This window comes from Heptranchias perlo, chromosome 31, assembly GCF_035084215.1.
Source record: "Heptranchias perlo isolate sHepPer1 chromosome 31, sHepPer1.hap1, whole genome shotgun sequence".
In the NCBI taxonomy this organism is placed as follows: Eukaryota; Metazoa; Chordata; class Chondrichthyes; order Hexanchiformes; family Hexanchidae; genus Heptranchias; species Heptranchias perlo.
In genome coordinates this window covers 19220037-19242105 of record NC_090355.1, presented here as the reverse complement: position 1 = coordinate 19242105, position 22069 = coordinate 19220037, and the positions used below count along the sequence as shown (strand labels likewise).

The window sequence follows — 22069 nt, the reverse complement described above, 5'->3', positions numbered from 1 at the left end:
GACCAGGAAGGGAGAGAATTAGGAGGGTGACCAAAAGCTTGGTTGCAGAGATGGGTTTTGGGGAGCTTTTTAAAATTGGAGAGTGGGGCGGCGAGGTCTACAGGTGGCATTGCATAGAATAGGACTAAGTAGCTGAAGGATCTACCATGTACAATGGAGCAAAGGGATGGGAATGCATAAAAGGCCAGAGAGGACTGATGACATAGAGAGGTGGGGCAAGGCCGTGGAGGGATTTGAAGATTTGGAGTTTAGATTTAATATGTTGGGGAACCGTGCACTAGGGCAGGTCAGCAAGTATGGGGCTGATGAGCGAACAGGTCTTAGTGTGGGACAGGATACAGGTGGCTGAGTTTCAGACACACTGGAGTTATGGAGGATGGGAGGGTCTTGGAATAATTGCTGCCAGAAACGTATTGGATAAGGATTTTGGCGACAGGCTGAGATTGGGGTGTTTTTCTGATGTACCGCGTATATCTCTTTTAATGCCTAATGGTATTACATGGATTTATTAGGCCGTTTGATCTAAAGATTGCTTGTCTTTTGAACATCCCATTAATCTAATGAGAATATTTATTAACATTTTTATAAAATTGTAAGTAAGGAAGGGTAGCAGCAAGCAATATTGCACTGAGGTAGGAGTGGAAGTAGAAGGTTGTAACCTATAGTATCTAACTTTCCTGACCAAAGAAAGGATGCATCAAGATGAGGGTTCAAAACAAAACCAAAAATTGGATCAAATTAGGAGAAAATTAAGACTGAAGTGCCATAATGAGTCCTTGCTTTGATACCTTTATACCCAAAGAATTAGGCTCTTGTACAAGGTATTTTAAATTATAAAAAAAGAATAGGTCCACCACCAGTTTTTGCAAACCAGCATTGTTATGGGATTCCGCTCCCAAATCGATTTTGCTTACACTGGTATTTGATTTGAAACAGATAGTTCTGTTGATTTTATTTGTAGTGACAAACGGGTTGCAATCATTCTCCAGTCAGCTGAAATCCAATCTCAGTGTGCTATTCATCTGAGCGTATACCAAGTGCAAAATAATATTAATGAGCACAAAAATGTACTATTCTGCTTTCTAGATCCTCAGTCACGGGGCATTACTTTAATGAACATGCCAACAACAGCAAGCTGCCAGTGCTGTTAAAAATAACAAATGTGTTTAATGTAAATTCCAAATGCCTTTGATTGCTCTTACAGTGCAGCTGTATCATTGGTGCTAAATGTTTGCAGTACCGTTGAGTGTGCAAAGTGAAACTGCTGTGCACTAAAACTATTGTAGTTTAAATGCAGCTTAAATCTGGAGTTGGGCTCTGACTTGACTCAAACAAAGTAGAACAAGACTCCCTGAAGCAGGAGGAGGAAGTCTCTCATCGCTTCCCTCCAGAGTCAGGTCAGGCCCGGCCCTAACTTTGGATCTACACTTAAGTTTAGCATTGGTGGATAACAGAAACCACTTTAGATAGACACCTAAACTTGGAGTGTCAGCTTGGCTTAATGGTTACACTTCAGTCTCTAAGCCAGAAGGTTGAAGGTTCATGCCCCACTCTAGTACTTGAACACATGATCTAGGCTGACACTTCAGTGCAGTGCTGAGGGAATGCCGTCTTTTAGATGAGACGTTAAACCAAGGCCCCCATCTGCCCTATTGGATAAATGTATAAGATTCCATGGCGCTATTCGAAGAGGAGATTGACCAACATTTATCCCTCGGCCAACATTTATCACTCAATCAAAATCAATAAAAACTGATTAACTAGTTATTCATCTCATTGTTTGCTGTGTGCAAATTGGCTGCCACACCTGCTTACAAGAGTAAGGAATCTTACAACACCAGGTTATAGTCCAACAGTTTTATTTGAAAATCACACGCTTTCGGAGGCTTTCTCCTTCGTCAGGTGAGTGTTGGATTCCTTCAAAGTTACCGCATATATAGTCATTCCAATTGTAAATGGATAATCTCTTTAGTGTTGAATTTACTTTAAGAACTTCAATTTAAAATCACTGGACTTAGAAACCATTCCAGTGATGTTTCTCATTCTGCTTTTTGGAATACAGTAATTAAAAAAAAAAAATTCTTGGGTTGTGGGCATCCCTAGTTGCCAGTGAGAATGTGGTGGTGGGCCAACTTTTTGCACTCCTGCAGTCTGTGTGGTGAAGGTGCTCACACAATGCTGTTAGGTAGGAAGTTATAGGACTTTGACCCAGTGATGATGAAGGAATGGTGATATATTCCAAGTCAGGATGGTGTGTGACGTGGAGGGCAACTTGAAGGTAATGTGTTCCCATGCACCTGCTACCCTTGTCCTTCTGGGTTAGGGAGGTGCTGCCGAAGAAGCCTCAGAGTTGCTGCAGTGCATCCTGTAGATAATGCACACTGCAGCCATGTTACGCCAGTGGCGGATGGTGTGGATCTTTGGGCTAGTAGATGAAGTGCTGCTCAACTTGCCTTTGGTCTTTGGAGCCTATTGCTATTTTATGTTTTTAAAATAGAACTAAATCCATTTTAACTGGTGTCATCAGATCCTTAAAAACATACACAACCATGACCAAACAAAATTTCAATTTTTTATTACAATTTCCTGATCGTTACAATGACAGTTGTATTTGATGACATTTTCACGACCGATGCGGAGAAGTTATAGCTAAAACAAACCAGGTGCTGGACTGTATTCACAGGACTATCCATTGCAAAGTGAAACATACCATTTTGTCTATGTACAACATCTTGATTAGTCTTCATTTAGAATACTGTGTCCAGTTCTGGTCTCCTCACATTGTGGGTGATATTGAGGCTGTGGAAAAGGTTCAGAGGAGGCCCACAAGAATGATTCCCAGTTTAAAACACCTTAGTTACCTAGACAGACATAAGCAGCTGCGTCTGTATACTTTAGAGAAGTGTAGACTTGGGAATTTTCCAGATATTTCCCCCCCTAAATGGCCTTGGGTTTTTGATCTGTTTTTTTGCCTGTCCCAGGAGACTACACGGAATCTAGGGGGTAGGAAGTCTCTTGACCTGATGCATAAGGCATCACAACTGTATGGACAGGCTAGATGGACCAGCTGGTCTTTTCCTGTCCAGCCTTATTGTATGTTCGTAGGTGCACCACCAAAAACCTTGGCATATAGTACTGCTTAGTTTTGAAGGAACATATCGATAACATGAACAAGAATGTAAAATTTTAAACTCTGAATTTTGCGTGAGTTGCTTGCATAATCCTGGAGGCAGATCACTTCCTATTCATAGCAGGAGCTGATGGTATGTCCATAGATTGGTGTAAGTGTTGACAATAGTGCCACTTTTTCCTTTTACATCAAATAGAATAAGGCTTCGAAAGCAATTCAATATTAGATCTTAGCTATATATAATCCATGAGCATCATTGCATCACAGCAAGCTGAGCCCAACTGATGGCTGTGTGCCCACTTCTTCAAGGACGATATTTGTGATCTTGTATCAAACGGTGCACTTTCAACTGCTTCAGTTCTTTCTGGCTGAAGCACATCGCTGTTTTACTGAATTTACGCAAATGCAGCACTTTTGTAGTAGATTGGATTCCTCATGCATCATTTTCACTGCAGTTTTTTTGTAAATGTTAGTGCGCATCTGATGCTGATTGCACTCCAGCCTTACTCAAAATGGTGAGGTATGGTAGTATCTTGAGCCAAACCATTCCATTTTTAGCCCTATCCAGAGTTAAGTCGTAATGCTAATTGAATCTCCAAATGTGGTGCATGTGTGTAGGTTTAAAAAAATATACAGTGTACCTACTGGTACCTCAAGTTATCCTGTATGGATAACACTGGGCCAGAAATTGCGCTGAGGCGAATGAATGTCGCCCGCCGCTCATAAGTAACTAACTCACTCTCAAACTTTTCACCATCTTCTGGGCGCCAGCTTACTTTAATTGAGACCTGCAAGAAGTGCAGCAGTTGTTCCCAGGCTTCTATTTGTGACCGGAGGAAAGGATCTCTGTGCCCCTTCCACCAATCAGCTTGAAGCAAGCCACGCTGTGAGAACCAGGACGTGAAGCTCATTCACAAACTGCGCAGACTAAGAACCAGGAAGTGTCAGTTAAGATTATTAAATGTAATATAAAATCAGATAGATAAAGCGAAATAAAGAGAGGGTAAGATTAAAAGACTGAGATAAGAGACAAAGAAAAAGTTTTTAAAAAATAAAAAGTTTTAATTAATCTTTTTTAAATGTCCAAAAACTATTAAAATCAGGAGTAATGAGACCCCACATTTGTTAAGTTAATTTTCAGTGCCAGAGTGTTTGGCAATCATTAATACTTACCACACCATTAAAAGAAGGGAAGGTCATGTCTGACTAACTTGATTGAATTTTTTGAGGAGGTAACAAGGAGGTGAGGGTAGTGCATTTGATGTAGTCTGCATGGATTTTAGGAAGGCTTTTGACAAGGTCCCACATGGCAGACTGGTCAAAAAAGTACAAGCCCATGGGATCCAAGGGAGAGTGGCAAGTTGGATCTAAAATTGGCCAAGTGGCAGGAAGCAAAGGATAATGGTCGACGGGTGTTTTTCTGACTGGAAGGCTGTTTCCAGTGGGGTTCTGCAGAGCTCAGTATTAGGTCCCTTGCTTTTTGTGATTTATATTAATGATTTGGACTTAAATGTAGGGGGCATGATTAAGAAGTTTGCAGATGATACAAAAATTGGTCATGGTTTGAAAGTGAGGAGGAAAGCTGTAGACTGCAGGAAGATATCAATGGACTGGTCAGGTGGGCAGAAAAGTGGCAAATGGAATTCAATTCAGAGAAGTGTGAGGTAATGCATTTGGGGAGGGCAAACAAGGCAAGAGAGCACACAATAAATAGGAGGATACTGGAAGGTGTAGAGGAACTGAGGGATCTTGGAGTGCATGTCCACAGATCCCTGAAGGTACCCAGAGGGTGGTGGGGGTGTCTGTAACTCACTGCCTGAAAGGGTGATAGAGGCAGAAACTCTCAACTCATTTTAAAAAGTACCTGGATGTGCACCTGAAGTGCCGTGACCTACAAGGCTACAGACTGAGCTCTGGAAAGTGGTATTAGGCTGGGTGGCTCGTCTTCGGCCAGCGCGGACACGATGGGCCGAATGGCCTCCTGTGCTGTAAATTTTCTATGATTCTAAAAGTTAGTTTAGACCCGATTATAACTCAGCGTACCTTTTTTCTGGCGAGATTAGTTAGTTTCCAACTGGGCAGGCAAGCATGTTCGTGCTGGTCCATTCGTTCCAGCCTGCGATATCTCTTTAACACAAAACTGTCAGATCAGGAGGAGCAAGTTCCGGATTTCAGTGTTTGACTGCGCATGTGCACTTGCTCTTACAATCACCGTTATTAACAGGCAAATGAAAGAATGGAATTAATGTTACTCTTCGCAGAAAACGTTGCTAAAATTGTTGCTTTGATCAATAAACAAGACAAAAGGTAATACGAGCAAGGGTACAGCAAAATGCATTTCCATATTGGTAGAAAAGCATAAATCATGTATAACAATTATTGCCAGCGCTGAACTCCTGGCTCCACATCCTCTCCATTGCCGACTGCCTACTTCCCCCTCCGCAATATTGGTCATATCCGCTTTTGCCTCAGCCCATCTGCTGCTGAAACCCTCATCCGTGCTTTTGTTACGTCCAGACTGGAATATTCCAGTGCTCTCCTGGTCGGCCTCCCATTTCCACCCCCCATACACTTAAGCTCATCTACAACCCTGCTGCCCGTATCCTAACGCGCACCAAATTGCTTGCACCCGCCACCTCTGTACTCGCTGACTTACATTGGCTTCCGATCCGGCAACGCCTCGATTTTAAAATTCTAATCCTCATGTTCAAATCCCCCCATGGCCTTGCCCCTCCCTATCTCTGTAACCTCCTCCAGCTCTACAACCCTATGAGAACTCTGCGTCCCTCCAACTCTGGCCTTTTGTGCATCCCTCACTTCTTTCGCACCACCATTGGCATCCGTGATTTCAGCTATCTAGGCCCTAAGCTCTGGAATTCCCTCCCTAAACCCCTCCACCTCTCCCTCCTCCTTTTAAGAAGCTCCTTAAAACCTATCTCTTCGGCCAAGCTTTTGGTCACTTGTCGTAATGTCTCCTTGTTTGGCTCAGTGTCAATTTTTGTCCAATTATGCTCCTGTGAAGTGCCTTGGGACATTTTAATGTGTTGTGTAAACTTGGGGCAAAATTTGTGACACGTGGATGTTGGGTGCTTATCCGGAAAAGTAGATAGGCTTATCTATGCAAATGAGGTTCAGTATCAAAAGCGATGGATATGGAACTTTCCAAAAGAGCAACATTATATTTTTAATTAAAAAATGGAAAACTGAAGACCGTACTCTTGGGTGAAATTAATATCTAGTCTCTTAACTAGTATATTCTCTTTTTTTCCCCAACTCTTCCCCCCCACCCCCCAACAATCTCTTTAAAAAGTTGATCCCAGCGTAAGAAGGTGCACAGGAAAGTCCCAGCAATGTGTAGTGTGCCATGTGAAAATAAAGCTTGCAGAGAACACTATAAGCTACTTCTGGGAGTAAATGGGGTTAATTCTGGTAAGTTCCCTCCCCCTAAATTTGTTCTTGCTTACCCTGAGAAAAATCGTAACCCAGTTCTTTGTGAATTCAAGCACTTCATAAATTGCTAAAATCTTTAGGTTATTTTTGTATGTCTTGAGAGGGTGTGAATTGAAAGTCATAGTGAATATTAGAAATAAGACCATAAGAAAAATAAAAGGTCATTCAGCCACTGAAGCTTATTTTCTACTACTCCAACTCGGTTGGCCTAGCATCCAACTTCGTTTTGAACTTGCTTTGTCTTTGACTGCACTACCTCACCTGGTAGGTTATTCCAAATATTTATTACCCATTGAGAAAAGATTTTCTTCTTTTAAATTTACTTTTCCACAAGTTAAGTTTATAGCCTCTTGTGTGACTAGCTTAACTTACCTTCAAGTAATATAGTTAACCCGTATGTATGCCATTTAATACTTCACCAGTAGATCTCGTGTGCTATAGAGTCATAGAAAGTTACGGCACAGAAGGAGGCCCTATAGCCCTGCAAATTTCTCCTTTTCAAGTATATATCCAGTTCCCTTTTGAAAGTTACTTTTGAATCTGCATCCACCACCCTTTCAGGCAGTGCGTTCCAAATCATAATTTCCTGTGTATATAAAAAAAATTCGACTCATTTCCCCCCCTGGATTTTTTGACAATTATCTTCAATCTGTGTCCTCGAATTACTAACCCTCCTGCCAGTGGAAACAGTTTTTTTTTCTCTCTCTCTCTCTCTCTCATTTCCCCTCTCCCCTTAAACCTCTCTGCTTTGAACGACCTTCTCAACACCTGTATCCTCCCTGCCTCCTCACTCTGCTGCCAATTGCCCCACCTTAACCTACCTTCCAGTCCTGTTTGCCTCCCCCTCCCCCCCCCCCCCCCCCCCCCCCACCCAAGGCGGGTGATAAGACTCCTGAGGCCCACTCTGCATTCTCTCTTAACTTGAATTTGTTCCCCTCCTCTTTCCTATTCATTTACCCCTTAGGCTTTGTTTGCTTTCAAAATTTTAACTTTTTTTGAAGAATTCAAATTAGGATGGGGAAAGACTACCCCTCTCTGACTTTTTTTTGTCCTTTTCGCTCTCTCTCATTTTTCCTCGCAATAGTCAATATGCTCAAGTGTATAGAACACAAATGAAAAGCTACCAGTAGTGTATGATCGTAACAATTTTTTTTCTCATTCTCGCACACACTTGATTTTTATGTAAAAATCAGGTGTGTGAGAGAATAAGAAAAAAAAATTCAGACGTGTTGTTCATCTGAAGTTAGGTAGATATGCACATGCCAAAGATTGACATTACATAAGAACATAAGAAATAGCAGCAGGAGTAGGCCAATCGGCCCCTCGAGCCTGCTCCGCCATTCAATAAGATCATGGCTGATCTGATCCTAACCTCAAATCTAAATTCATGTCCAATTTCCTGCCCGCTCCCCGTAACCCCTAATTCCCTTTACTTCTAGGAAACTGTCTATTTCTGTTTTAAATTTATTTAATGATGTAGCTTCCACAGCTTCCTGGGGCAGCAAATTCCACAGACCTACTACGCTCTGAGTGAAGAAGTTTCTCCTCATCTCAGTTTTGAAAGAGCAGCCCCTTATTCTAAGATTATGCCCCCTAGATGTAGTTTCACCCATCCTTGGGAACATCCTTACCGCATCCACCCGATCAAGCCCCTTCACAATCTTATATGTTTCAATAAGATCGCCTCTCATTCTTCTGAACTCCAACGAGTAGAGTCCCAATCTACTCAACCTCTCCTCATATGTCCGCCCCCTCATCCCCGGGATTAACCGAGTGAACCTTCTTTGTACTGCCTCGAGAGCAAGTATGTCTTTTCTTAAGTATGGAGACCAAAACTGTGTGCAGTATTGCAGGTGCGGTCTCACCAATACCTTATATAACTGCAGCAATACCTCCCTGTTTTTATATTCTATCCCCCGAGCAACATTCCGTTGGCCGCCTTGATCATCTGCTGCACCTGCATACTAACTTTTTGATTTTCTTGCACTAGGACCCCCAGATCCCTTTGTACTGCAGTACTTTCCAGTTTCTTGCCATTAAGATAATAACTTGCTCTCTGATTTTTCCTGCCAAAGTGCATAACCTCACATATTTTCCAATATTGTATTGCATCTGCCAAATCTCCGCCCACTCACCCAGCCTGTCCATATCCCCTTGTAGGTTTTTTATGTCCTCCTCACTCTACTTTCCCTCCCATCTTTGTATCATCTGCAAACTTTGATATGTTACACTCGGTCCCCTCCTCCAAATCGTTAATATAGATTGTAAAGAGTTGGGGACCCAGCACCGACCCCTGCGGAACACCACTGGCTACTGGTTGCCAGTCCAAGAATGAACCGTTTATCCCAACTCTCTGCTTCCTGTTAGATAACCAATCCTCCACCCATGCCAGAATATTACCCCCAATCCAGTGATTCTTTAACTTGAGCAATAATCTTTTATGTGGCACCTTGTCGAATGCTTTCTGGAAATTTAAATACATTACGTCCACTGGTTCCCCTTTATCCACTCTGTACGTTATGTCCTCAAAGAACTCAAGCAAATTTGTCAGACATGACTTCCCCTTCGTAAAGCCATGCTGACTTTGTCCTATTAAATTATGTTCATCTAAATGTTCCGCTACTGTCTCCTTAATAATAGACTCCAAAATTTTACCCACCACAGTTGTTAGGCTAACTGGTCTATAATTTCCAGCCTTCTGCCTACTACCCTTTTTAAATAAGGGTGTTACATTAGCAGTTTTTCAATCTGCCGGGACCTTTGCCGAGTCCAGAGAATTTTGGAAAATTATTACCAAAGCATCCACAATCCCTACTGCCACTTCCCTCAAGACCCTAGGATGTAAGCCATCAGGTCCTGGGGATTTATCCGCCTTGAGTCCCATAAATTTACTGAGTACCAATTCCTTAGTGATTTTAATCGTATTTAGCTCCCCCCCCCCCCCCCCACCCCGCCCAGAGCCCCCTGTTTGTCCAGTGTTGGGAAATTCTTAGTGTCCTCTACCGTAAAGACTGAAACAAAATATTTGTTCAGCATTTTTGCCATCTCCATGTTTCCCACCATTAATTTCCCGGTCTCATCCTCTAAGGGACCTACGTTTGCCTTTGCCACCCTTTTTCTTTTTATATAACTGTAGAAACTCTTGCTATCTGTTTTTATATTTTTTGCTAATTTATTTTCATAATCTATCTTCCCTTTCTTAATCAATCCTTTCGTTACTTTTTGCTGTCTTTTGAAGACATCCCAACCTTCTATCCTCCCACTAAGTTTGGCTACCTTATATGTCCTTTTTTTTAGTCGGATACTATCCTTAATTTCTTTACTTAGCCACGGATGGCTGTCATTTCTTTTACATCCTTTTTTCCTCAGTGGAATATTTTTTTTTTGAAAGTTGTAAAATAACTCCTTGAATGAACACCACTGCTCATGTACCGTCTTACCCTTTAATCTATTTTCCCAGTCCACTTTAATCAATTCCGCACTCATACCATCATAGTCTCCTTTATTCAAGCTCAGTACGCTTGTTTGAGAACCAACCTTCTCACCCTCTAATTGGATATGGAATGTAACCATGTTATGGTCACTCATTCCAAGGGGATCCTTAACTAGGACATTATTAATTAATCCTGGCTAATTACACAGGACCAGGTCCAAGGTTGCTTGCCCCCTTTGTAGGATCAGTTACATACTGCTCAAGAAATCCATCCCTAATACACTCAATAAACTCTTCCTCAAGGCTGCCCTGCCCAATTTGATTTGTCCAGTTAATATGATAGTTGAAATCCCCCATAATTATAGCTGTTCCCTTATTACCTGCCCTGACTATTTCCTGATTAATACTCCTTCCAGCAGAGTTGCAACTATTAGGCCTATATACTACGCCCACTAGTCTTTTTTCCCCCTTATTATTCCTTATCTCTACCCAAACTGTTTCATTATCCTGATCCTTTGTCTCAATATCATTTCTCTGTATTACAGTGATTCCTTCCTTTATTAACATAGCCACCCCACCTCCCCTTCCTTCCTGCCTGTCCTTCCTGATTGTTAAATACCCTGGCATATTTAATTCCCGGTCGTTGTCACCATGCAGCCATGTTTCTGTAATGGCCACAAGATCATACCCATACGTAGTTATTTGTGCTGTTAACTCGTCCGTTTTGTTACGAATGCTACGTGTATTCAGATAACATTACTTTGCCTACTCCTAAAAGAGAAAAATGGATATTGGCTTTCGATTACTTTTCTGAAGTCTGAGCTGCAGTCTTGAAGTGCCGTTGATGGTCTTGCAATAGAAATGTATCATCATCCAGCAGCAACTTTTTTTTAATAAATGCATTTCCAGTATTTATATTAGATTTTTATTATGGTACTCACTAATGGGTTCTCACGTGGTTTAAAGTGACTCTGTTTCAATGCTATAGATGATGTCCTCAGCCTCACTGCTGCTCTTTAGCAGCTATTCAATGCAATTTCAACATAAAATATAGAATATCTGTTTTTAAAAAGTCTGATATTAATGACAGTCTTATCATGGATCTGCAGTGCCCAGGTAGATGTTTACTTGGACCATAATTTAGTTCTATACGAGTAATGTATCCACTGTTCAAGCGTCTTCGAACATATGATCTTAATATTTCTGACCACAAAGCCTGGAACTTAGTCTGTGTGACTGCCAATAAAGCAGACTCAACAGCTGATTATATGCCAATAATTTTGTGGCATCTGTTTATTAGAAGCTGCAAACTACTCACCCACAAAGCATGGCCCTGTTAGGTGTAACTGCCAACGAGTGAAAACAAGGTCTTTAAAACTTGAAACCTCTGGAGTAATTGTGAGCTGTCACGTTATGATGCAGTGTGTCATGAGGTGAAAACGCTCATTATGAAAATTAAGCGAGATCTGAGTTGTGTTCATCCACAACGGCAATGGATTTATACATAAATTAGCCTAAATTATTTTTGTACTTATCAACATGGTGAAAGGGTTTCTCTGGGACTTTACCAGTGATTACAAGCTTGGTGTTATACAACATATATCCTCTGGGTTTGGAGAGAGCATTATACCAACTTGACCAACCTCTTCATGGAGGTTAGAAAAGAACAGTGCCGTTTGTTGCACAGATAAGGCCTTCATGAATTAGTTTGCTAGGAGAAAGACTGCACTGTGCTTCCAAGCTGATGGATTGGTAGGTGTGGATGGTATGGATGCTAAATTCCTAAAATTTCTCTGGGCCAGGGTTCTCTTCAGAGTATTGGCCTTGGGATCAGTGCCAGAAACTCACTGTGGAGCTTCACTTCTGAGGCTGGGTAATAGGTTTCCGATAGGTGCTTACCCGTGGAATTGCAAAGTGCAGTTGTAATTTCAGTCCATAAGGAGGATGATTTTGGTGAGACTCAATGGAATCTCACTGATATTAGTGTTTCTTTTGGGTTGTTGTAGCACTTACGTTGGATGCATTGGAGGCCCATGGAGTAATTTGAAGTCAACTGGCTAGGTTTCACTTTTTTGAGGGAAGTGTAGGGTAGGTTGTGGCTTAATCGCAGATTATCATGTGGCCTAGCAGGACTTCACTTTTATTGCTTTTGTCATTTTTCATAAAACTGCCTCTTGTGGAATTTCTGGTATCTTGTCTTATGTGGACTCAAAGCCGTGCTCGTCTGTTGTCAAATGACGAGCTGGTGCCTATCCTCCATTGGGGTGGGAACAGGTTAGCAGGTCACTTTGCTGTTAGGGTGGCTCCAAGAAGACATGCTGGCAATGGAAGATTGGAACTAAGTTAATCCACTGCGGCAGATTTGGTTAAACCGAATATCTAAGACAGGCAGCTCAGCAGTGTTCCATTTGCTAAGTCAGATATGTGATGGAATACACTCCACTTTCGTGCATGGGTGCAGCTGCAACAACACTCGAAGCTCGACACCATCCAGGACAAAGCAGTCTGCTTGATCGACAGCCCACCCAACACTTAAAACCCAATCCCTCCACCACCGGGGCACCGTGGCTGCAATGTGTATTATCTATAGGATGCACTGCAGCAACTCGCCACGGCATCTTTGACAGCACCTCCCAAACCCACGACCTCTACCATCTAGAAAGACAAGGGCAGCAGGTGCATGGGAAAACCACCACTTCCAAGTTCCCCTCCAAGTTACACACCAATCTGACGTGGACGTATATTGCCATCCCTTTATCGTAGATGGGTTAAAATCCAGGAACTCCCAGCCTAACAACACTAGGGGAGTACCTTCACCTCACGGACTGCAGCGGTTCAAGGAGACTTCTCACCAACACCTTTTCAAGGGCAACAAGGGATAGACAATAAATGCTGGCCTTGCTAGCGACGCCCATATTCCAAGAATGATTTTTTTTAAATATCGGGGGTGGGGCAGGGGTGTATATAGAATCATAAACAAGTCATTTGGCCCATAAAATCGGCAGGAGTATGCTTCTTCACGGGAGCTGCCTAATCTAATTCTGGCCTCCTTCCAAACCCTTTACTATTCCAAAGATTTTGTGAAAACAAACCCAAAACAACTACTGAAAAGAAAGTTTAGCAGGCAATTCAGATGAAATAGTAGAAAACCTGCACTAGGCAAAGAAAGTGGGATACCACTGTCCATGTACTGTGATAAATTCCTATGGCTGATTACTAGTACCTTCTTTGGAACGAGAAGATTAACAGTAGGGGTTCCTGTCAGCCAGTTGAGCTTGTTGGGCCTGGATGAAGCACTCCTGCTCCTCTGGGCCCACAAGCAGTGCAATAAAGGCACTCGCCTTGTAGGTCCGGCCCTTCCCACCTGCTTTCACCTGGCGTGAATCGGAAGCGATGGGAAACCCAAACAGGTATGGTTAAATTCATTTTAATTTTCCAATACACAAAATATTAAGTACCTCAAGTATTTCAATGAGGTACACTGCCCTTTTAAATATTGGCCCGCCAGCTTTAAGTGGGGGTGGAACTTCCTGGTGTCTGCTAACCACATGCATGCAAACCTGCCTGGGTTAAGCACAGAAGCTCCAAAAAGCTGTTATTTTAACCTCCCACTCGCCCCCAACCCACCTGTTCTTGGGGGTTGAAATTTAGCCCCTGGTGTCTATCTTGAATGTTAAAAAAGCCTCCCTTCAAAGACTGAAAGAGATCAAAGAAATTTGTTAACACTAAAGTGCTAGATGTCTCCTGACTGACATGACCATTGTTTGGGATCTTTGCAAAACAACTACCCATCCTGCATTTGAATCACATTTCCTCTGCCCATAGTTGGCCAATCCAGCTTGGGGCTGTCTGGGGACCTTTCAGGTGAGCTCCTGTCCAATACACATTAGGACAGCTTGTCTGGGTCCTTTTCATGCAGAAAAATGGCCACAGAATCTCAAATCCTCAAACATGAGATGTTGCGTATAAATGCATATCTTTACTTGCATAAAAGAGCTAGAAAGGTTAATCTATCCTTTTAAACTGTTGGACTGTGAATGAAAATACTGCACTCGGCTGACATTCTGATTCTTGGAATGGAACAGCTTCTTTAACTAAATAAGATGAGCTTTCTCTTATTACTTAGTGAGGAGAATGCAGTCTTCAGATGTATCTTCAAATGTCCATGGAGTTTGATACAATGCTAGTTCTGCTGACCTTTTTTTAAAAAAAAGTCTTGTCTTACAGCTTTAAATTCCCTGAAACAGTGCTGTGATCAGCTGAGGTCGAAAAGCAATCACTCAGACACTTGTAATGTCAAATCACAATAATATGAAGGTGATTCCATCAAGTGCTGATGAGAAGTTAAATGCATAATTTCTGGGATCTAAACAACCAACACCTGTATAACCCATTTAGTGTATAATTTAATTCACACCTATAATCAAGGCATCTTTATTTGAATTATTTCCTGATCAAAAGAAGTCTGCCTTTTCTTGCAATCTGATTGCTTCCAATCTTTCATTTTCAACTTAGTTCCTGTTTTAAAACACTATTAAAACTATTGCTTTAGATCGAGTAAGATCTGTCACACCCTTCACACAGCAAATTCTTGCCACTAAAATTGGGCAAATAACTAAATTCATGTTTTTAAATGGGATTCTTTTGAATGAGATTTGAAGGCTGGACTGTGGCACCAATTTCTGTAGAAGCAATGATTCAGTCTACTTTTCTAAATGTTATGATGTGGAGATGCCGGTGATGGACTGGGGTTGACAATTGTAAACAATTTTACAACACCAAGTTATAGTCCAGCAATTTTATTTTAAATTCACAAGCTTTCGGAGACTTCCTCCTTCCTCAGGTAAATGTTTCAGGAGCTCCTTGAAGCCTACGCATTTATACATATAGAACAATACATGGTGTTTACAGACTGCCCCTGCAACTGCCCGTTGCCAAGGCAATCACCGTGTTCAGACAGAGAGGTGTCACCTGCAGAACCCCCGAATACACATTCAACAAAAAAACAAACAGGGAAAAAAAAGAGAAAAAAAAAGGCAGAAACATCCGGAAGGCAGAGAGAGCCAGCAAATGACCCATTATATTAAAAACAGATAACATTTGTTCGCTGGTGGGGTAACGTGTAGCGTGACATGAACCCAAGATCCCGGTTGAGGCCGTCCTCATGGGTGCGGAACTTGGCTATCAATTTCTGCTCGACGATTTTGCGTTGTCGTGTGTCTCGAAGGCCGCCTTGGAGTACGCTTACCTGAAGGTCGGTGGATGAATGTCCATGACTGCTGAAGTGTTCCCCGACTGGGAGGGAACCCTCCTGTTTGGCGATTGTTGCGCAGTGTCCGTTCATCCGTTGTCGCAGCGTCTGCATGGTCTCGCCAATGTACCATGCTCTGGGGCATCCTTTCCTGCAACGTATGAGGTAGACAACGTTGGCCGAGTCACAGGAGTATGAACCATGCACCTGGTGGGTGGTGTCCTCTCGTGTGATGGTGGTATCTGTGTCGATGATCTGGCATGTCTTGCAGAGGTTACCGTGGCAGGGTTGTGTGGCGTCGTGGACGCTGTTCTCTTGAAAGCTAGGTAATTTGCTGCGAACGATGGTCTGTTTGAGGTTGGGTGGCTGTTTAAAGGCGAGTAGTGGAGGTGTGGGGATGGCCATAGCGAGGTGTTTGTCCTCATTGATGACATGTTGAAGGCTGCGGAGAACATGGCGTAGTTTCTCCGCTCCGGGGAAGTACTGGACGACAAAGGGTACTCTGTTGGTTGCGTCCCGTGTTAGTCTCCTGAGGAGGTCTATGCGATTTTTTGCTGTGGCCCGTCGGAACTGTCGATCGATGAGTCGAGCGTCATATCCCGTTCTTACTAGGGCGTCTTTCAGCGTCTGTAGGTGTCCATCGCGTTCCTCCTCGTCTGAGCAGACCCTGTGTATTCGCAGGGCCTGTCCATAGGGGATGGCCTCTTTGACGTGGTTAGGGTGGAAGCTGGAAAAGTGGAGCATCGTGAGGTTGTCCGTGGGCTTGCGGTAGAGTGAGGTGCTGAGGTGCCCGTCTTTGATGGAGATTCGTGTGTCCAAGAAAGAAACTGATTCTGAGGAGTAGTCCATGGTGAGCTTGATGGTGGGATGGAACTTGTTGATGTTATCGTGTAGTCTCTTTAGTGATTCCTTGCCGTGGGTCCATAGAAAGAAAATGTCGTCGATGTATCTGGTGTATAGTGTTGGTTGGAGGTCTTGTGCAGTGAAGAAGTCCTGCTCGAACTTGTGCATGAAAATGTTGGCGTATTGGGGTGCGAATTTGGTCCCCATGGCTGTTCCGTGTGTTTGGGTAAAGAACTGGTTATCGAAGGTGAAGACATTGTGATCCAGGATGAAGCGGATGAGTTGTAGGATGGCTTCCGGAGATTGGCTGTTGTTGGTGTTGAGTATTGATGCTGTCGCAGCGATGCCGTCATCGTGGGGGATACTGGTGTATAGTGCCGAGACGTCCATCGTGGTGAGAAGTGTTCCTGGTTCAACTGGTCCGTGGGTACTGAGTTTTTGTAGGAAGTCTGTAGTGTCGCGACAGAAGCTGGGGGTTCCCTGTACGATGGGTTTCAGGATGCCCTCGATGTATCCAGAGAGGTTCTCACACAGGGTTCCGTTGCCTGATACGATGGGACGTCCGGGTGTGTTGGCTTTGTGTATCTTTGGGAGGCAGTAGAAGTCTCCCACGCGGGGATTACGTGGGATGAGAACCTCTCTGGATACATCGAGGGCATCCTGAAACCCATCGTACAGGGAACCCCCAGCTTCTGTCGCGACACTACAGACTCCCAGTCGGGGAACACTTCAGCAGTCATGGACATTCATCCACCGACCTTCGGGTAAGCGTACTCCAAGGCGGCCTTCGAGACACACGACAACGCAAAATCGTCGAGCAGAAATTGATAGCCAAGTTCCGCACCCATGAGGACGGCCTCAACCGGGATCTTGGGTTCATGTCACGCTACACGTTACCCCACCAGCGAACAAATGTTATCTGTTTTTAATATAATGGGTCATTTGCTGGCTCTCTCTGCCTTCCGGATGTTTCTGCCTTTTTTTTTCTCTTTTTTTTCCCTGTTTGTTTTTTTGTTGAATGTGTATTCGGGGGTTCTGCAGGTGACACCTCTCTGTCTGAACACGGTGATTGCCTTGGCAACGGGCAGTTGCAGGGGCAGTCTGTAAACACCATGTATTGTTCTATATGTATAAATGCGTAGGCTTCAAGGAGCTCCTGAAACATTTACCTGAGGAAGGAGGAAGTCTCCGAAAGCTTGTGAATTTAAAATAAAATTGCTGGACTATAACTTGGTGTTGTAAAATTGTTTACAATTTCTAAATGTTGTAATTGGGCCTTTTTTTAAAACATATTTTCTTAAAAATTCAAAGCAACTTTTCCTTCACTGTGATTGTTCATTCATTGGTGAATGTTAGACTAGCCTGTTTTCAAAGATCAGAATTAGTCATTGGAAAAATATATTGCTGATGGATTGCTGTTTGAGTTTTTTTTTAGATTCCTTGCTACCTGTGTACCTTGACTAGCAACTGGTAGTGGAGAGTGGAGAATCTTTTTGGAATCCCTCTTCATCAGTTTAAACCAGAGAAATATTTTGTGTAACGTACTGAAATTGTGTATGAATACATTCTAAAAACAATTAATATGATATGTCATTTCCTATTTTAATCTTTAAAAAAATAATTAACCAGCATTACCCAATAAATAATGTTTAACAACTATTTTGATTTGTTGTAATAAATGGTGCCATTTGTTTTTTGTCACAAAACCAGTTTGCTGGCATGTTTTGTCTGTTAGATAAGCTATGCATGTATGGGTTGGGCAGAGAGCTTGAAAGATTGTCCGTTTAAATGTAAAATTACTTTATGAAAACCTTGTTGAAGATTCATCATGTACATTTAGACTGCAATAAAAGTCAAATTAAGTAATTTATGGTAGAGTTTTTCATTGATACAAATTAGCTAAATACTTTAGGATGTTTATGTAAATTAATAGTGAAAGTTTTTATAATGCTTGCAGTTTCCTAACGAAAGACCTTTTTATTATACCAGCAATGGCTCAGTGAGTAAAGGCCTGTGCTGTAGCCTGATCTAGAATTCAGAAATGCTGAGGACCAGCAGCCAAGTATATAATTTCTAAAGGTCTCACTTGAAAGATATGAGGGAGCACCACAAGCAAATTTCTCCTCATAAATCAGTCCTCCAGAATTAGGGATAAGTCTCATGGTTCTTCACTGAACTGCCTCCAGGTCTTGTATGTCTTTGCAGCTGGACACAATACTCTAGGTCGAGCCCAACTACAATGCTATACAGTTTTAACATGATGTGGAGATGCCGGTGATGGACTGGGGTGGACATATGTAAGGAATCTTACAACACCAGGTTATAGTCCAACAATTTTATTTTAAAATCACAAGCTTTCGGAGATTATCTCCTTCGTCAGGTGAGTAGTGAATGAGAGGTTCTCAAATCGCATATCTTTTATTAGCCTAATATAAGATATGCGATTCTAACTGAGACCTAATCAAGATCTTGTTCAAGGTCAAAATAGTATGGTTTGTCTTCGCCAATTGTCCTATAAATACCACCTAGCACCCTTTACACTCTAGCTATCTCTTCACGGCATTGGTTACGAAACTTTAGAGATCTATACATTAGTACGCCCAGATCTCTCTCTTTCCACCGGCTTTAGTACTTTTCCCTGAAGGGTTTATGTATGTTGAGCATTCATCCTGCCCACATGCATAACACTGCACTTTTCTAAGTTGAACATTATTTGCCAGTCACGAGCCCAGCCCCGCAGCATGTCTAGATCGGCCTGTAGTAGTCGAGCATCATCTACAGTCCTCACTGTCGGACATAGCTTGGTATCATCTGCAAACTTGCAGATCATTTTCCCCAACATCTACATCTAGATCATTAATAAAAATAGTAAGCAGCAACAGTCTCAACACAATCTCTGCAGGACATCACTGGTGACTGGTCTCCAAGCAGATCCATATCCATCTACAACCGTTTTCTGCCTGCAGGCTTCCAGCCAGTTCTCAATCTAGTGCAGTAGATTGCCACTAATTGAGGCATCGATCTTGTAGATAAACCATGGTTTAGAAAGCATTCCCCTGCCCCCGCCCCCAGGCTATTAAGTTGTTACTGGATGAAGAATCTACCTCAAGATTTGAGAAAAAGTCTGTTCAGTGAAGAGGTATAGTTATCTGCGCATTGTGCAATGCCAAGGTACCTAAAAACACCATGAATTCTCAGGCCAATATGGACTTATCAGGATCACCGTTGCTCCTTCTGTCTGGATCTTCTGCAAAGTCTTGGGGATGAGAGAAGAAGGTAGAAAACCATACAGAAATCAATGTCCAAGGGAGCAACATCCCATCCATTTTTCAGGCCACCTTGTTCTCAATTTTTGGAACAAAATAGAGGAATCTGATGGTAATCCAAGGTCTGGAAACTGTCCTGGATAACACAGGAGGGGCTCTTTCATTCTTGTGGGTGAATCCTTGACCATCTGACAGCATCAGCTGTGGTATTGTTCAATCATGCTAGATGTTGTGCCACATGTCTCATCCTGTGATTAAGGAGCAATGATGAGGCAATACAGCATTACATCCTGATGTGGGCAGTAATTGGATCCCATCCCATTTGTTTATATGCCAGATGACTGATGTTTGTTCAGATGCACAACCAACTTGTCTTGCATTAGAGTCTGGAAATTTAGTAAGGCCAGACCTACTGTTCAAAGTTTGAATCTAGTTATATGCCGCAAGGATTCAGTGGTATCCCAGTGCCCTGACTCCAATTATCAAGAAGGTGGGCATTCCATTCTGATGGGAACACATTGGTCAGTGACATGAGTTGCGGAGGAGATGGTTGAAGTTGGACACTTTGGAGCACATTGCTCCTGAGACTACCACCTCAGATCTGAAGCAACGCATTAATCTATTTCCACAAATTAAGCCAAGGGCAACCTGTGGGGAAGTAGGTTAATTTGAGGGGACCTCATCTACATTTGGTATGACAAAGATGGCTGAACCATCAAATTGATTGGCGAGGGGGCCAAAGGCATTGACTTCACTCTTCCCAATGTTTAGTTGCAGGATATTGTAGCTCATCCATGAGTGGATGTTGGATGAACTGTCCGACAGCGCACAGGCAGTGCAGGAGTTGAGACAGATGGTGGAAAGGTAGAGCTGGGTGTTACCAGCATATATGTGGAAGCCGACCCCATGTCTGTTGTCAGGTAATGTCACCATGGGGCAGCATGTAGTTGAAGAAGAGGAGGGGGCCAAGGATGGGACCTTATGGGGTTCCAACAGTGATGGTGCAAGCGTGAGAAGAAAAACCATTGGTAGGGGTACTCTCATTACAGTTGGTTAGGTAAGACTGGAGCCACGTGGGGGCATTCCAGCAAGTTGGACAATGGAGATGGGGGGGGGGGGGGGTGGGGTTGGAGGAAGATGGTTTGGTTGACCATGTCAAAGGCTGCAAAGATGTCAAGAAAGGATAATGTATCATGATCACAGTTAGTTGAACGTGACTTTGGTTAGGGCTGCTTTCAGTGCTGCAGGAGGGCCGGAAACCTTATTGGATGGATTGAAACGGGGAGTTGCAGGAGATATAGTAGAATAGTTTCTTACGAGGGATGAATTTAAAAAAAAATTGTTTCCTACTAAAATTATCTTATTGTAAATGTTTTTATTAAAATTGAAGTTTGAGATGTATCAGGAATCATTTTTGTCCTTGTGAAGGGTGCAATACCTTTGAAAAAGTTTGTAGATAATGCTATGAAATTTCCATGCTATTATAAGTAATACAGTAGTATAAATACATAACCAAAATTACTTAATTTACAGGAAGATTTTCCTTGAGAGATTTGGTGTAGAATGTGTCCAGTTTTAACAAATCCCAGCCTATAAAGGTGCAGTTTGAAATATCTTGATTTTAGAGCAATGTGACTTGCATATATTAATAAACTAACTGTTTGCAGTGTCATAGGTGAACAGCATTATGTTGTAATTTTTGAAATTTACACTACTTTTCCCTATTGGAGGGCTCTGTACCCGTGAACATCTTTCACTTTCCAACTGTTTCTTCTGTGCTGCCTGCACTGCTGCTTCCCAGCTGCACCTTTTTGATACAACGAACAAGCCAGCTCTGAGAGCAACTAAAACTAACTCATCCACAAGTGCTGATTGAAGCAAATATACTCCATTAAACTGGGTTCTACGTGTAGCAAGTAGTGGACCCTGGTGCTGCACTAGAGTTCTGAGTTCTTTCCTAGAATCTAGTTTTAAATGTTTTCTAATATGCTGGAGTTCAATCCCACAGTTACGATTTTGGGTTTTTACGCTAGATGTTTTCTTAGGTTCAGCATCACTGATCACTCCTGCAAGCACACCTCTTATCCCTTACAACCTGGAGTGCATCTTTTTCTAGGTAATTGAAAACCAGACCTAGGGATCGCAACAGAGAACCTATACTCCATAAACCAGCTACAACAACTTGAATTTATATGGCGCTTTTAACGTAGTAAACGCCTCGAGCCACATGAGAAGATATTAGGACAGGTGACCAAAAGCTTGGTCAAAGAGGTAGGTTTTAAGGACTGTCTTAAAGGATGAGAGAGAGGTAGGGAGGGTATTCCGGAGCTTAGGGCTTAGGCAGCTGAAGGCACGGCTGCCAATAGTAGATCAATTAAAATCAGGGATGCGCAAAAGGCCAGAATTATTGGAGAGCAAAGATCTCGGAGGTTTGTAGGGCTGGAGGAGGTTACAGAGATGGGGAGGGGTGAGGCCATGGAGGGATTTGAAAACAAGGATTGGAATTTCAAAATCAAGGCTTTGCCGGACCGGGAGCCAATGTAGTCAGCGAGGGTGGGTGATGGGTGAACAGGACTTGGTGCGAGTTAGGATACGGGCAGCAGAGTTTTGGATCAGCCGTAGTTTATGGAGGATGGAAGGTGGGAGGCCAGCCTGGAAAGCATTGGAATAGTCGAGTCTAGAGTTTAACAAAAACA

At 42.7% G+C, this 22069-nt stretch overlaps 1 protein-coding gene across 3 annotated transcripts in view; it reads left to right on the top strand.

The window, feature by feature from the left end:
* Positions 1 to 22069, top strand: part of strbp (spermatid perinuclear RNA binding protein) — a 139955-nt gene that overhangs the window by 38424 nt on the left and 79462 nt on the right. The window lies entirely within an intron of this gene.